The sequence below is a fragment of the Rhinatrema bivittatum genome, chromosome 4, assembly GCF_901001135.1.
Source record: "Rhinatrema bivittatum chromosome 4, aRhiBiv1.1, whole genome shotgun sequence".
NCBI lineage: Eukaryota > Metazoa > Chordata > Amphibia > Gymnophiona > Rhinatrematidae > Rhinatrema > Rhinatrema bivittatum.
Window position 1 is genome coordinate 228,697,532 of NC_042618.1, and position 16,309 is coordinate 228,713,840.

At 39.6% G+C, this 16,309-nt stretch overlaps 1 protein-coding gene across 20 annotated transcripts in view; it reads left to right on the plus strand.

Moving 5' to 3' along the window:
* MICAL3 (microtubule associated monooxygenase, calponin and LIM domain containing 3) overlaps positions 1-16,309 on the plus strand; it is a 756,715-nt gene that overhangs the window by 78,449 nt on the left and 661,957 nt on the right. The gene's annotated exons all lie outside the window — the stretch shown is intronic.

The following is a 16,309-nucleotide window of genomic DNA, read 5'->3' on the forward strand; positions in this document are numbered from 1 at the left end:
CCAGCCATAGCATTTCAGCATCATTTAAGATCTTTTGAATTAATGATAACACTTTATATTGTATTCTGAACTGGTTAGGTAGACAGTGTATGCTTTTACCAACATAAATACTGGTTGAGGGAATTAAAAGTATACACGGTGATTTGCATTTTAAAATCTCCATGCATGCGTAACAGCAGGTACTGTTCATCTACTTCCGTGTAGGTGCAAAGTGCATGGTTACTTTGTATCCATGTTGTGTGAACTGGCCCTCATTTTCAAAGGGAAACTCTCCTAGGAGTTTCCCTTTGAAATTGAGCTGGCAGTCCAGCAAGGAGTTTCAAAATTGCCTTCTTACTGGCTAGGGATGAATAAAAGAAGTGATAGGGCAAGGGGAGAAGAAATAGAGCATTTGCTTTTAACTTATGTAGTTTTTTTTTTGGTCTATAATTGGATTTTTAGCTATTCATGTTGAGCCTTTTTATTGTAGAACACGGGCTATACTTTTTTTTTTAAAGAAATTTTAAGTAATGGCTGAAACATATTTTTTAATGATAGGTAGCACATTACTTCAGAGCTATTCGGTTTTCCTAGGTACTCCTTATTAGCTCTGTTGCTCTTTCTTTGTCTCCAGTCCTCCTGTAAACGTAAGTGTTTTGGCCCATATATTACTTTTCAATGCAGTGTTGAGCTTCTTATATTGCTGTATATATATTTTTTTTAAATGGCACAAACTAGAATGAAGCAAGAATTTTTATCTTAATATGTAATAATTTGTTTAGCTGCTTGAAAATGTCTGAATTTTATTCATTCTAGAGAAGCCTTTAGTTGTAGCAATGATTCCTTAGCCAAAAAGAAATGTCAACTTTTGACTTCATCTTTTATTCACCGACTTTGCTTGCACAATTACTTGTATTTAGTTCTATGCATATCTTTTTTTTTAATTTGATCTTATTTGAGGCAGCAGTGCCTTTATGGAGCTGTTGGTAACACTTTACATTTATGAGAGTCTGACTCTTGATTAGGGTGTGGAAACCCCAATTTTAGTGACTCCACAGCTGATCCAGGTTTCAGGATATCCAAAGTGAATAGGCATGAGATGAATTTGCATACATTGAAGACCCAATATATGCAACTTCATCTCATGCCATATTATTCATTGTGAATATCCTGAGACTCCAACCGGCTTTGGTGTCAGCAGGACATAGTTTGGAAACTCTGTTTTACACCCTGGACATTTTGGGCTAGATTTTCAAAAGCCATTTTAGATGAACAACTCACAAGTTATCCGTCTAAATGGCTTATGCAGCATATTCAATTGTTTATCTGGCTATATTACAGCAGGGTAACTTCTTATCCAGCTATAATTTAGCCAGATAAAAAAGGTGTTTCAGGGGTGTTCTGGGGAGGGGGTGAGAGATCCGGCTAACCTTGCCAAATGGGTATATCTGGCTAGGTTAGCCGAATAATTATAGAAATGTATAAACTGCTAAATGGGGGGGGGGGTTGAACACAGATGGCCCCAGAATGTATTTGAGGAAATTTACATGAGGATGAGTTCTACGGGCCCTTTCATTTTTTTGGGTTTTTTTGTTTTTTTTGCTTACCCAGATATCTTTTAAAAATATTCAGATAAGTAGCAAGTTATCCGGCTACATGTATCTAACCAACTATTTTTAAACATAGCCGGTTAGGTTTGAAAGTTAGCTGGATAACTTTACACAAGTATATTCAGTGGGAGGTTGATCCCACTGAATATACCGGACAAGTTACCTGACTAACATTAGCCAGATAACCTGCTGAATATTGGCCTCCTTGGGTTGGGAATGCTGTAGTTTTATCTTCCCAGCCCCTGGTTGTAGGGCATATTGAGTGCTTTCGTAGCAGTAGTATTTCAACGTTGGTTTGAAGTCTTCTGATATGTATCTTGGACGGTTCTGATAGAGTACTTGGGCTCCTTTTGAGCAGTCCTCAGTTTGGATCGCTTCTTGTGCATTAGCCAGTTTGTTTGCTTTCTGCTGATGCCCTGTGCTTAATGAGGGGAGTTCTTTTTGATGTTCTTTACATTTTCTCTCTTACTGTGCGTTATTCTCACCATAGTCCTGTTTTCACTCCCAATTCCAAGTTTGTTGCTGGTGCTTGCTGTATTGTACCCCTGCTCACTCAGCAGTGAATGAGAGGAACAGGTGCTTGAAGTGTGGAATTCAGTTTCAACTTTCACATGCTGTAACACTTTCAAATGTATGTGTGTTGGTTTTTTTTTTTTTTTTTTTTTAGATGGATAAGAGATCATTTAGCTCATGGCTTCCTAAACTTTTAGTCAATGTGACCCCACTTTAGTCTTTGAAAAATTCACATGACCCCAGTGGACAACCAAAACAAATTAGCAGGTGTGTGGTCCCTCTCCCCTCAGTCCAGGTTATCCCTGCTCTCAACCTCCACTCTCTCTCCAATTGATCCTTTCTCACAACCTACACCCCTCCAGCTAATCCCCTCTTACATGCCCCAGCTACTCTCTCCTGCCCAGCCCATCCCTTCTCATTCCCAAGCCCTTCTTATAACCCCAGTGGGGACCCTCTGTCAACCCAGCTCCCATTTCCCTCACTCTCAACCCTCTCTCACCTCCCAGTTACCTCCTCCCATCCAATCCTTTTCTCAACCTCCCAGCTGATTCTGTCTAACCCCATGGCTCCTTTTTCATCGCCCAGTCTATCTTATGTCATTCCCCCTCACACACCCTTACAGCTACATCCTCTCCAGCTGTTTCCACCCTCAAATTCCTCCTGCATCTGATACCTTTCTTCAAACTTCTCCAGTCAGGGTCAGTAGCATTTTCCTTTGTGCTCCGGGCTAAAGGTGGATGACAACTAGGAAGAGAGGGCAGGCTGATGACAGGGGCAACGCTTTTCTCTTAGCTAGGTTCTAATGGTGGGTGAGGAGAGAGGAACAGTGGCAGTCACTACTGGTCCTGGCCCCTTCAGTTCTCCCCTCCCTCCCATGGCTGGTCCCAAACCCAACAGTGATCTGCAAGTTGCAGTAGCAGCAGCAGTAGTAATGAAAGTCAGCATGGGGCCTGTGAGCCAGTGCAAGCTGATGGGCCCTGCAGCAGCTCCAATCCTTAATCACACAGGGCTGGCTCCCTGTTTAATCACAGAAACTAATTGGAGGAAGGGGCTACTGCAAGGCCTGCAGTTGTGGTGCTGGCTCACAGGCCCCTATGCTGCCTTCCACTACTAATGCTGCTGGCACCTGAAGAGTGCTGCCACTTGACTCACTTGTGACCACTGCTGAAGGTTTTGGGACTCCATTTGAGGTCCGACCCGCAGTTTGGGAAGCCCTACTCTAGCTGCTAGCAGATCTGTGCAGGTGTAACAGTTATAGGGCAAAGCAGGCATTAGGCTAATATAGTCGAGCGCTGTAACAAACAGTAATCAGACTGGGGTGGTGAGGGCAGCAGAATAGAAAGATAAGGAAGGCAGATAAGGCTATGAAGGGCAAATTGCTCAAAATTAAAACAAATAAGATTTTCTCAACATGAAACTTTCATATGCATGGTAATTATTGCTCATAGAAATGAGCTATTGATGCTAGCTGCCCCTGTGCACCGTTTTCTGGCTAGGACTGTGTGAACTGTCTATAGAGCTCTTTACATCTGAGACTAATACTGGAGAGGGAGGGAGAGAGGGACTATACTACAGTTTGCTGTTTGTGGGTCTCCTATTGAACAGTTTTTCTCTGCTGCAGTCTATTCAGAATTAGGCTGTACAACTTACCTATCTTCACTGTTGCTATGGCCATGTAACCTCTCTTTTCAAGTCACTGCATTGACTCTCATGCTCACCATTCACTTTGCAGTTCCTCATTCCCTATTTCTCTTCTCTCTCCCTACACCATTCCTTATGAACTCCACTGATCAAGCAACTCGCTCTCATATGTCTTTCACCTTCTCTGCCAATTCCTGACTCTGTGCTTGCCAACTTCCTGCACCATGTTCCTGAAATGGAGCGTCATCCTCGCACTCTGGCTGTATCAAATCCACTTTATAAAGTAATCTTTTTTTTTTATTAAACTAGATTATAAATTCCATGGAGTGAGGAAAGTCTCTTTTATGTTAATCTGTTCAGGATAAATAATAGTAGTAGTCTCCGTAACTTACACTCGGCCCTCTTCTCAATCCTTGCATTGTGCCGAAGACCTGCTTCCTATGTGGAACTTTCAGTAGAGTGAGCTCTTCTTGAAAGTGTCAGTTCAAATAGCATCTTTTTCCCCCATGAAATGGCTATTATACTACACAAAAGAGGAGATGAGTCATCTGCTCATGCTTAATTCCCTCAAAAGTTTGTGTTTTGTGAAATAAGATAGTATTGCTGCTTCAATTATCTGTTTTCTGTTTCTCCAAAACTATTGGATTAGGTCTGCCTTTTTTTTTCTCCTTGTATTTTTTTATTCTAGTATTATAAATGTATATATTTTTCTGTACTATACAGCCCTTTGCTATATTAATATTCTGCAAGGATCAGCTGCTAGCAGATATATGAAGTGGTAACAGTTATAGGGCGAAGCAGGCGTTAGGCTAATATAGTCGAGCGCTGTAACAAACAGTAATCAGACTGGGGTGGATTTTCTAATGGTAGGGGTGGATAAATAGGATGCACTTAAAAAAAAAATATAAATAAAAAAATAAGGATCGTAATGTTTTTGTCAGCCAAATTATATACAGTGTTTGGTAATGCTGCTGCTTTAAAATGATTTGCAAAACCATTTGTTCATACTGTGGCTCCCAGTCAACTTCGAGTTGATGGATTGTATGTTTTCAGAATTGTAAATGTTTATGTATTATGCATGTGTTTGTTTTTATAATTAACCACGTTGATTAGTGCAGAGCCAGTATATCAAAGAAGTGATAAACTAGAACTAAACAAAACAAACAAAGTGTGCAACTGAAATAAACCGTGAATAACTTAGAAAATCTTAGCCTTGTTCTCGGCATGTCTCATGCTGCATTTTGCCTCTGAAGCTCAGTATAGGTCTTTTTTTTGTTCTTATGACTTGTGTTTTAGGGCCATTATTTTTCCCTTACCTGTATGTGAACAACTGCTTAGGGATTTCCAGAATGTGCTTTATTTTGGCTTTTGCTTTAAAAAAAAAAAAAAAAAAAAAAAGACGAAAAAATCAATTTCCTTAACTCCACTAGTCTGAACTGGTATAGCAGGATATCTCCACCTACTAGTAAATGGAGATACACACCCCTTTTCAGGGACATTACTTGGTATATAGGCTGGTGCTGTACTGGCAATAGAGAAATATTGGTTGTCTCCAGCTGGTGGTGGAAACCATACTGGACTGGTGCAGTAGGATTTCTCTGGCTTCCGGATCCTCAGCCTTTGGGCCCAATCCCTGGTGGAGCTTGCTGCCAGGGCAACAGCTTGCATGCTGTTTTCCCCTAGTGGAGTAGGTTCTCTGCTCTTAGGGCAACACATTTTATGAGTGTTCCTGTAGTGGAGTAGGGACTGGATGATGGGGCTCCCAAGGTTCTCTCTCCCTTCAGGGTCTTGTAGGGGAAGCCTTCGGCAGGACCCCCTCTACCTAAGATTTGTGAATTTAGGACCACTACCCTTATCTTTCCTCCTTCAAAAATTGCAATCTAAAAAAAAAATCAATGTTAATTAAATAAATATAATACTCTGTTTTGTAATAAGTTAGAAAATTTAGAGAATATTACAAAGCAATGGAATCTGTGCTTGACTAACTTTCGTAAAGCGGGGAAAATTTCTCTGTTGGAAATGTTTAAGAAATACTTATTGGAGGTTTTAAAAATACTTAATGATTTACGTTTTGTTTCTAAGCTATTTTATACCACCCGCTAATCATGGAAGTTAAACATGATAAGCTGGAGCTTTCTTCTATAATCTATAGAGGATCTTGATATGACCGCTTTTTTTTTTTTTTGGAACCCTCAATGACTCATTTTGTTTCTGCAACCTTCATGGTTAATTTTGTCCTGTAACCTGATAGGGATTGGGTGCTACAACTTTCATAACATAGTAATTACTGCAGATAAAGACCAAATAGTCTATCCAGTCTGCACAGCAAGTTGCTCATCCTTCAGGAATGAGGACATGCACTTTGAAAATTTGAAAATGCAGATTTTTCCAGATGTGGGCAAGGCCATGCCAAAGAAAAGACACTTATTTCTTATTCTAAGATCTAGGATTTTGCAGATTGGAGTTTATTCTTAAAATTCCCTTGCAAGTATATAGTCAAATATCACAATGTAAAGCATATTGTCTTTGATACGACGTAATTGACTTTTCTGGTGATAAGGTTCTTCTTTCTTCTACTGTAACTCTCTTGGGGGTAGAATAATTAGTCCCCTGAATAACCACCTGGGCCTTCAGACTCCTCGATTAGGTTATGGCACCTAGTTGTCAAATCTTTGTTCTTTCTTTTTCTTGTTTTCTGACCTAAATAATATCTTAAACAGGCCTGTGAAATATATTGTGTGGTGATTTTCATACCTAGTACAGTCTTTTAATAACTTTATGTAAGTCTGCCAAAAATTAGAAAAAGACCACTCCAAATATTGCAAAATTCTGCAGCTATATTGATTTTGGGGGGTCACTGATGAAAACATATTTCTCTATTGAAAAAGTTACACTGTCTACCTGTTCAGTTGAGAATTAATTTAATTTTAAGCTGCCTATTTCAGTAATTAAATTTGTGCATAATCAAGCTCCTTCATTTTTGCCTAAATTATTCTTTCCTTATGATTCTCTCTAGCTTCTTTGTGGTCTGCTAGTTAGGGAGGTTGTTTTTCCTGCCGCCCCCCCCCCTCCCCCCCCCCCCAAGATTCTTTCACTAAGTCAGGCCCGTTTACAAAACATTTGTCGTGGGGCCATTTCAGTGATTTGGCTGGTGCTATGGAATGCTCTGCCCTCAGTATGGCGCTCTTGTTCAGATATTGCAGCTTAAGACCTATTTGTTTCAGGAAGCATTTGAACAATGTTTTATTTTGAGCAGGATAGTATTGTTAGTTTTTGGGGTTTTTTTTTTTTAATTACTTTTATTGTTTTATGTCTTATTGTGGTAATCAACCCAGTACAGTTTTTCTGCTATAGGTGGAATATAAGATTTATAAATAAATGATCTATATAAATTCAGTGGGTGGTTTATCTGTTCCTAATGTTGGATGGATGCTATGAACTATTGGTGTGTGTTCTTTTTTTTTTTTGGCTTTTTAATTTTGTTTCTTGTATATTCATCCCTTTCCTTAACAAGTGTACTCTTGGGTGTTTGTAAATATAAATAAAGAGTTTAAAATGTATGCTCTACAAGAATAGAAATGATTTTGATGTACTGACCCACTTTATATTAAATATCTGGAGAAGCCAATGGCAAAATGTAGTATACCGAAAGACACAAACTCATGGTTTGGCAGTCTGTTTTGATAATGTTTTTGTATGGAATGTAAGAGAAACATGCATAAATCATCATTTCAAGAAGCTTCTTTTTTTTTTTTTACTGTGGGCACTTGTGTTCTTGAAAGCGAGAGGCTGTTAGTACTGGCTGTAGTGCAGGCAAAAGGCTTCCCACTGCACTGTTCTGCCAGTGCAGTGTAAAGGAGATTCTGCTTTACCTAAACGACAGATTTGCTGACTCACTAAAAGAGTTGTAAAATCATGTTTAAAATGACTAGTAATTAAACCTGCGTCATTAATTCCCACTACAGTGAAATGGAGCAGGCTGTTCATACAATTTGATGATGCATTCTGTGAATATGTGAAAACCAGTGCAGAGACAACTGAAGTCATCGGCGTTTGTGCCATTATAGTAGTTCAGCTTTAAATCTTGATCTTTAGACATTTTGCTAAATCTAGCTGCTAGTATCTTTTGAGCAGACTGCTATGCTGATGTTATTTGGCATGGGTGAGTATTCACTAAGCAATAAGGACTACAAAAAATTTGAGATTCATTTCATTGTGGACATTAGATTGGAAAATAGGTCTCCATGTTGAAATAATGCATTAATGGAGACCTTTTTTATTCTGCTGTTCTATGAGAAATTCCCTCTATTTAACTGTATATTGTGTGTGGACTGTTGCTTCTTTAGGTGGCTTATGTTGACATTTTTTTGGTTGATGCCTGCAAAAGACTTTAGAATAGTTCTGTTGCACTCAAAAATTTCAGTTCTTTTGTACTCCGTTTTAGTTCTAACAGACCAACTTACAAGACTGTGTAGGTGTGTGTATCTTCTACTGCTTCCAACCTGGGTGGTGCCACGTTTCCTGGAAGCTTTGGCAAAGAGGACTACACAGAGACAACCCACTCCAAATGACACTGGTGTTCAGAATGAGTTTGGATTCCTTTCAAGGCGACAGAGCTAGGAAGTCGCCTAGTCATTTAGGAAACATTGGCAAGGAAAAGCACAAACTTGTTTTTTTTCCTCTCCCATAAATACTTTGACTATATACAGAAACTTCAGAAGAATGCCCAGAATTTTGACCAAAGAAAACTGAATTTGCATTGCCGGAAGCAAAATATCTAACAAGTATTCGTACTTCAAGCTAAACAGAATTAATTGCTTTTGAGTATCTGCCAGACAAGTTGAACAGTTCAGAGTTTTCAAAACGCATGGTATGCTTTCTATTATGGATGCAGTTCATGTTTTATTCAATTCCACAAAAAAAAATGAATTGCTCCTTCCAAGCCTTATTCTATAACTTTATATATGGCCAAATATTCTTGGGAATATAATGCAAAAATATTTTGCTGTTATTATCTATCTTAATTTTTGTTAGGAAAAATAAGTAAAACCTGTTGGTTTTGTGTGTGAATTTAAAATGATTTTCACTGGCTTATCTTCTATCACTGCTGTATGGCTGTATTTCTTAGGTTGTGGTTTTCTTTGAGATTTACATGCTACTTACTGTGTGAGTGGGAAAATATCATGAGCTCTGTTTTAAGGACTGTAGTGTAAAAATGCTAATATATTTATGCTTTCCACGTACTACCGTCACTATGTGTTCTTGTTAATTTTCCCTCATCTGCTTCCAATTGAGGAACCTTCGTTCCCTGTAAATAGTTACCCAGTTACTGTTTGTTGATGTTTATTTCTTGTATGCAAAGTTTACTGTTCTATGTAATGGCAGTGCCAAAAGTTCTGTATAATGACACTGTCAAAAAGTTTTAGTTATCTGTAAACCGATACGATGTGCAAACGGCTATCGGTATATAAAAACCTATAAATTAATAAATAAATAAATAAATAACATGAAATGTACACATTAGATACTAAAATTTTAATTATAGGGTTTTTTTTTTTTCTTCTGCCTTGACATTTTTTTTCCTCCTCCTTTGGGCCTTAAGATCCTACATTTGCTATGACCCAACCTTCATTTGCTATGACCCAGGATTTTTACTGTTATTGTAAATTCTCCCCCTCCCCTTCCTACCAGTGAAATCTGCCCAGCAGCTATTCTCCCTCTTTCTGCAGGGATGCTGGACATTGTTCAGACACTGTGTACATCTCTGAGGTAAATATTTAGAAGTCAAAATGCATTTTAATTGTATTTCTTATTTAATTAGGACACTTAAGGGACAATTGTTTTTGGGCAGGAGAACAAAAATTCACCTTAAGAAAATGAAATTGATTGTTAAAGGGCCTGAAAAGAAACAGAAATGCTTGTTTTGAGTGTGACTGACAGTGACCAGCACACAAACCTAGCAAACCCTAAAAACTCAAATAACTAAAGTTGCCAGGTTAGCTCTTTATACACTCAGGCGGTAACTTTCAAATGGGTGTGCGGGCACACATGTACGTGTGTACACTTGTGTGAGCCCAGCGGTGATTTTATAACATGCGCATATGTTAAAACAGCATGGGTTCATGTATGTGTGTGTGCATAGCCATTCAAACTCAGGTGCTGGCTTTGCAAATGGGGACATTTTTATAAAACGCGCGTCCACCAGTCTGTCCCATGTAGGGCTAAGTCCTCCGCACCCACCGGTTCTTTAGCTTGCACTGCCCCCAGTTACTCCAGACCCCATAAAACCCTCAGGGAAGCTTCGTTTTTGTGTTTGGTTTTTTTTTGGTAACTTGCACTTTGGGGTAGATTTTAAAAGGTTGCACGCGGGCATACATGTGCCGGGAGCCTGACCCCGCCCCTTTTTGCAAGCCCCAGGACTTATGCGCGTCACCGAGCTTTTTTAAAATAGGCCCGGCGCGCGTAACCTTTTTAAAATCCGGCCCTTTGTCCATAGCACAAGAAAGTTACATGGCATTGTACCTGGGCGCATGTCCAGGCATGTAAACACTTGTGCAGACATCTCTTGGCTCTGCCCTGGAACAGCCATGCTCTGCCCCTTTCTTATTAGAAGTGAGAGATTCGCGTTTTGGGAGATGGAACTTGCATGTAAGCACCTTTTAAAATCGGGTGGACATGCAGCTCTCTCTGTTTTGGTGGGCACATCCCTTTCAAAATTCAGCTCTCAGATTGCTTAGGTGAGTGCTTTCTCCGGGTGACTTTAGATTTGTTACCACTCTGGTTTTCAGTCATTTAGACTATTGCAGTGCCATTTATTTAGGTTTACCAGCTAGTTTAGTCAAGGTATTGCAATTAGTGCAGAATGCAGCTGTCAAGATTATTTTTGGGTTACCATGGGGAGCAAGTTTGTGGGAGCTCATGAAGGAACTTCAGTGGTTGCTGCTTGTGCGATGCATTGAATTAAAATGGTGTACCTGACTAGCTCAGTCTGTAGAGCATGAGACTCAATCTCAAGGTTGTGGATTCAAGCCCCACATTGGGTGAAGAAGATTTATTTCTTTATTTCACTCAACGCACAATTAAACTCTGGAATTTGTTGCCAGAGGATGTGGTTAGTGCAGTTAGTGTAGCTGAGTTCAAAAAAGGATTGGATAAGTTCTTGGACTAGAAGTCCATTACCTGCTATTAATTAAGTTGACTTAGAGAATAGCCACTGCTATTACCAGCAACAGTAACATGGAATAGACTTAGTTTTTGGGTACTTGCCAGGTTCTTATGGCCTGGATAGGCCTCTGTTGGAAACAGGATGAGGGGATTGATGGACCCTTGGTCTGACCCAGTATGGCATTTTCTTACCCTTATCCATAAAGCTTTGTATATGGATTCATATTGTTTAGCTGATCGTATTGTACACTTTTTTCATTTCTTTCGCTCCTCTTCTCAATTATGAAAAAGCAGGTCTTGTAACAATTACTGTCTTCAAAGAACAAGGTTGAGGGCATTCACTATTGCTGCTCTAGGAGTATGGCATGCCTTACTGCTGCTTCAGGAACAGGGTTATTTAAAATTCTGCAAATTAGTTGAGGCTATTTATATTTATTCAAGCCTTTGTATATAGGGAGTAAGGTTTTTTTTTATGATGCGTACAGCAGTATAGGTTGTATTTAATATGCTGTCTTCTATTTTAGTTTATCTTGTTTGTTTTTATTCTATTTAGTTTGTTTTAACTTTGGGAATGCAATTTTGTAATCTGCACAGAAAGTATTGGATTTGCAGAATATAAGATGCTTAAATAAAGAGGGAGAGAGAGGTGGGACGTAGAGGGGTGTATGTGTTGTGCAGATAAAGAAGTAAATTTTAGTTTCATGACATGGAGTGATAGTGTATGACATGAGTGGTTGTGGGGGAAGCGGAGTGTCTTCTGCAGTCACTAGTTCTATCAGGAGTTGACCAGAATGTTACTTTTTTGTAATTCACCTAAGACATTCTGAGCTTCCAATTGAGTAGACCAGAGCTTCTCAACCATTGTTCTGTGGCACATCGTATTCTGCAGCGAGATCCCTCTTGTGCCGTGATGGTCATTCCCCCCCCACCCCTTCTTTCACCCAAGGTAGTGTTGCACTCGGGGGCTGGCTGATCAGGCAGTTGCATGGAGCACCAACCAATAGGGCACGGAAGCCTCTTTCCCATTTTGGCTGTTTCCCTCTGGCGGTTCCTCTACATGTGGTGGAAGGAGAGTGGAGAACAGTTCATTAAAGCAGGACTCGGGTGCGGGCCCCCCTCCCCCATGGGCTTGTAAAACAAAGTAAGCGCACTGTCTGTTCTACCGAGTACCGACCTAATGCTCGGTCAGAGAGACTGCAGGCTGACCTGGACTGAGCAGGGAGGGAGGGAGGTGTAAAAGGCAGTGGCAGCAGCTGAGGCGTGTTTGGTCCCCCCGTGGGATTAAAACCTAATCAGCAGCACCTCCAGAGAACAGCACTGCACCAACGTTGGTCTCAACTCCTGCGTCCTTAGCCTTCCTTTCTTCTCCAGAGGCAGATTGGCCTATCGGGGGATCGGGCATACTCCAGTTGGCTGGTGACTCTGGACTGGTCACATGGTTTCCTTCTGGGATGCATTCCTCTTTAGGTGTCCCTGCAGTCGGTGCACGATAACTTCCTTTTCCCCATCCTGTACCGTGGTGACCAATAGAACAGTAAATGTAGGGTCTGGGATGCGTTCTTGCACGCTGGTTGTGCTAGTGGCCCAGGGAGGTACAGGCAGTGTCTTGGGAATGGAGTCACACAACGTAGAGTTTGGAGAGATCCTCCTTCTGGTAGCCACATTGCTGGTCCATGTAAGCTGCTGGTGGTGGCGGTAGTGGTTGTATAGGACTGCGCTTGCGAGAGCTCTCTGACCCTGTTGGGGAGATGGTAGTGGGGAGACTGACATGCCCACGCAGCTCGAGCCTTCGGCTGTTTTGACTTTCTTTGTATTAGTATGATTAGAATATTATGAATGATGTTTTATATCTCTTGATTTTATTGCTTGATATTTTGTGAGGATTGATTCTGTTTTTCCATTGTTACACTACATAATACAGTTAGGTTTGCAGTTTCCCAGTACATTTTTTGTTGGCACGTTTCTATTTATACTTTAGGGCTTTTCTATTTTGTTTTGACGAGGGTCTGTCTTGTGTAACTTTAATTTTTGCTGTGAAAATGATGGTACTTATCACTGGCTTTACGGCATTATGGTCATCCCTTCTTTATTTCTATTTTAACAAGAATTTGCTCTTTATTTTCACTTGCATACAGAAAGTGGTTTTGATTGCTGAAAATTATTTTTTTCATACACATCTTATTTTCACTGCTGTTAGTAGATATTAGGCGATTATCTTAAGCAAAGGATAGACTTATCCAATGTTCCCTCTAAGGCCAGGGGTGGGCAATTCTGGTCCTCAAGGGCTGCAAACCGGTTGGGTTTTCAGGATATCTCTAATGAATATGCATGAAAAAGATTTACATATGACTGAGGCCGAGTGCATGCAAATCTCTCTCGTGCATATTCATTAGGGATATCCTGAAAACCCGACCGGTTTGCGGCCCTCGAGGACTGGAATTGCCCATTCCTGCTCTAAGGATTGGATTGCTGTAAGCATATAAATTGATATGCTTTTTGCATCAAAGAAAGTAGGGCTCACAAAAGTTTTGCATAGAGCTAACCATTTGATAGAGGGAATACTGAATTTTGAGCAGAAGGAGATTGAGATTGGATTTAGACAGAGTGCAGTTGGAGTTGGCTGTTGGGGAGGGAAGGTAGTGATGGGGTCCAGCATGGGGAAGGGAGGAGGAAAATACTGTTCCAACCTGGGTGGGAGAGGAGAATGCAAATTATATATTAGGATTTTTAGATTTTAATTTAGTTAAAAGTACATTTACTGTATTTTCAGTCACCTGACCTGTGATCAGTGGGTATGAAGATATGTGACATTGATCCTCATGGCACACTGAACCAAATTTTACAAACTAACTTGAAAGTGTGCCCTGATTATTTAAAAAAAAAAAAAAAAAAAGTTTGAGAAGCTCTGCAGATAAACTGTGCATTCCCTTGCTTGTGTCTGTGGTGGATGTTTCTTGGAGGTCTTAGCCCCTCTTCCTGTTTCTCTCATTTCTTTCTGTCTCTTGTGTTTTGCTGAAAGGCAGTAGTAGAGTTTGTCTGCTCAGATGGCTTAGTTTCAGAGAAGAATCAAGAAGCTAATAGTCAACATGTGCATAGTACAGAGACCATCTCCAGAGGATAGATGCAGGCTCATTCTACCTTTCCTGCTGTACTCCTGAAGACAATCATGATACTGCTTGTAGACCCTATTCTGTTGTAAAGATGAGCAATTCTTTTAGGGGTAGAGAAGAGATTTTTGCTGTGTATAGACGATTGCTGCACTCTGTACCAGTGTGTGTATGTTATGTTTGAGGACCTGCACTAAGTAGCTCCTTCTTCCTGGGAAAGAGGGCATCAGTAGTAAGTCTTGTACTACAGACTCCATAACCACTTCTGAGTAGATACTCAGTTGTATCTCCTGACATTTTCATTGGCCTTTTCCCTTTCCACACCATTTTCTGCCTAGACTGCTATCTCCTCTTCCCATAATTTTTCTAATGGGGAAAGAGAAGATTCTTGGCGAAACAATAAAAATTCTTCTTTCTTGCTGTTGTAATTTAATTTGATTTCATAGTTGCCTTTTTCATAATTGTGGCTGCCTTGATTGATTTCCACTCAGATTTTATATATATGTATTTATTGACTTCATTAAACCTATTTTGTAACTTTGGAAAAATTGTTCAATGCTGATTTGTATATTTATTGAGGGAGGTTATATTTTGGTTTTTGGGTGTGTGTATACATATATTAGTTTCCTCCCAGTTAAGTCACTTGTGCCAGTTTCTTTATTATAATGTGTGTGTGTATATATATATTTATACAAAACTACTTGTTGCCACATCCTCAACATTTACTTACACCATGTTCTTGGTGATATTTTGTTGAAATATTCTTCAGTACCTTTTCTCTTGCCTAAATTAGCTTAACTTTTTTTCTGTTGCACCCAAAATAAGAGCAACACATAAAAAAAAACCCCAACATGGACACTTGGTGTCAAAATACAAAACAGACTTCATGGATGTAAACTACAGTCCCAGCAAAATTAAAATCTTTCAAGCAGCAGCTGTGGCATGCATCTGATTTCTTCACTTGCTACTGTGTTTCTCAAGCTTTTGTCCTAATCCATTCTCTAGCTGTACTGTTTGAAAGAGCTTTCTCATCTTTTGCCATAAAATCTGAAAGTCTTTCCCTCCCTGTATGATTCATGCCCTTCATTTTTAAATCCTAGTTGACAATTCATATTTTCTTTATTCTTGTGTTCTTTGCTTCCATAACAATTTTATTCTCCTCTAAATCTTTACAGAATTTTGATTTTCAAACAGGATAGGCATGTCCCCCCATATGTTTAGGATTCCATATAGGAACAAGCTTGTATTAATCCTCTGGTATGGCTTCTGTTTCTGTCTAGACAGAAGTGAATTTGGTGTCACTTTCCTCAAGCCTGTAAAACCTCTGGCCCCACTTCCCCTTGAAACAGATTGCTTAAGTGCCTAAAATTCATTACCTGCTGATAAATCAGGAAGAGTTGCAGTGGTCTGTACTGGCTGGGTCCAGAAAGACAAAAATCCAAAGCCCAATAATTAAATAAATTTATTATATATATTAACTTTGTATAACATGCTGGCTTATGTGGAACATATATGCGTCCTAAAATCTAATACCTTAACATAAATAATGTCTCATTCATACTGCATACATCCATTCATTCAATAAAATTGCAAAACATATACATTGTAAACACCATAACATTAATTAACACATGTCCAAAAATACCCCTATTAACGTCAGTCTACCCGCTCCATATACACTTAACATATATTTAAATCCTCTCATGACATTAATTAACACATGTCCAAAAATACCCCTATTAACATCAGTCTACTCGCTCCATATACAATTAACATATGTTTAAATCCTCTACTCCGACGAGTTTACTCGTTTCGCCTGTAAATACAGGCTTCCTCAGGGAACCTTTATATTTTGTAAATCAGGGTCACTTTCTTTATAAATTTTCTGCTTTTGATATTTCCTGATCTCTCAGTTCTTCTCCCAATCATGTGTTTAACCCAATGATTTGTAAAGCTCCTTCCATGTATATGTTTCTCATTCAGCCATGCACTATTGTATACTGATTATTCCCATGAGTATTCCTTATGTGGACCACCGATAACCACTTGGCCGTATTCAAACGAATCTTCACAATGGATGACAAACCTTCATAATAACGCTCGTATAAACTTTTGTTTAACAAGCTTTCCACCCGACTACAATCGGGATCACGAAAACCGTAATGCGGTCCACTACTCTCCTGTTAACATTCTTTCGTGGCGTCTCTATCATATCCCCCCTCAGCCGTCTCTTCTCCAAACTGAACAGCCCTAACCTCTTCAGCCTTTCTTCATAGGGAAGCTGTTCCATCCCCT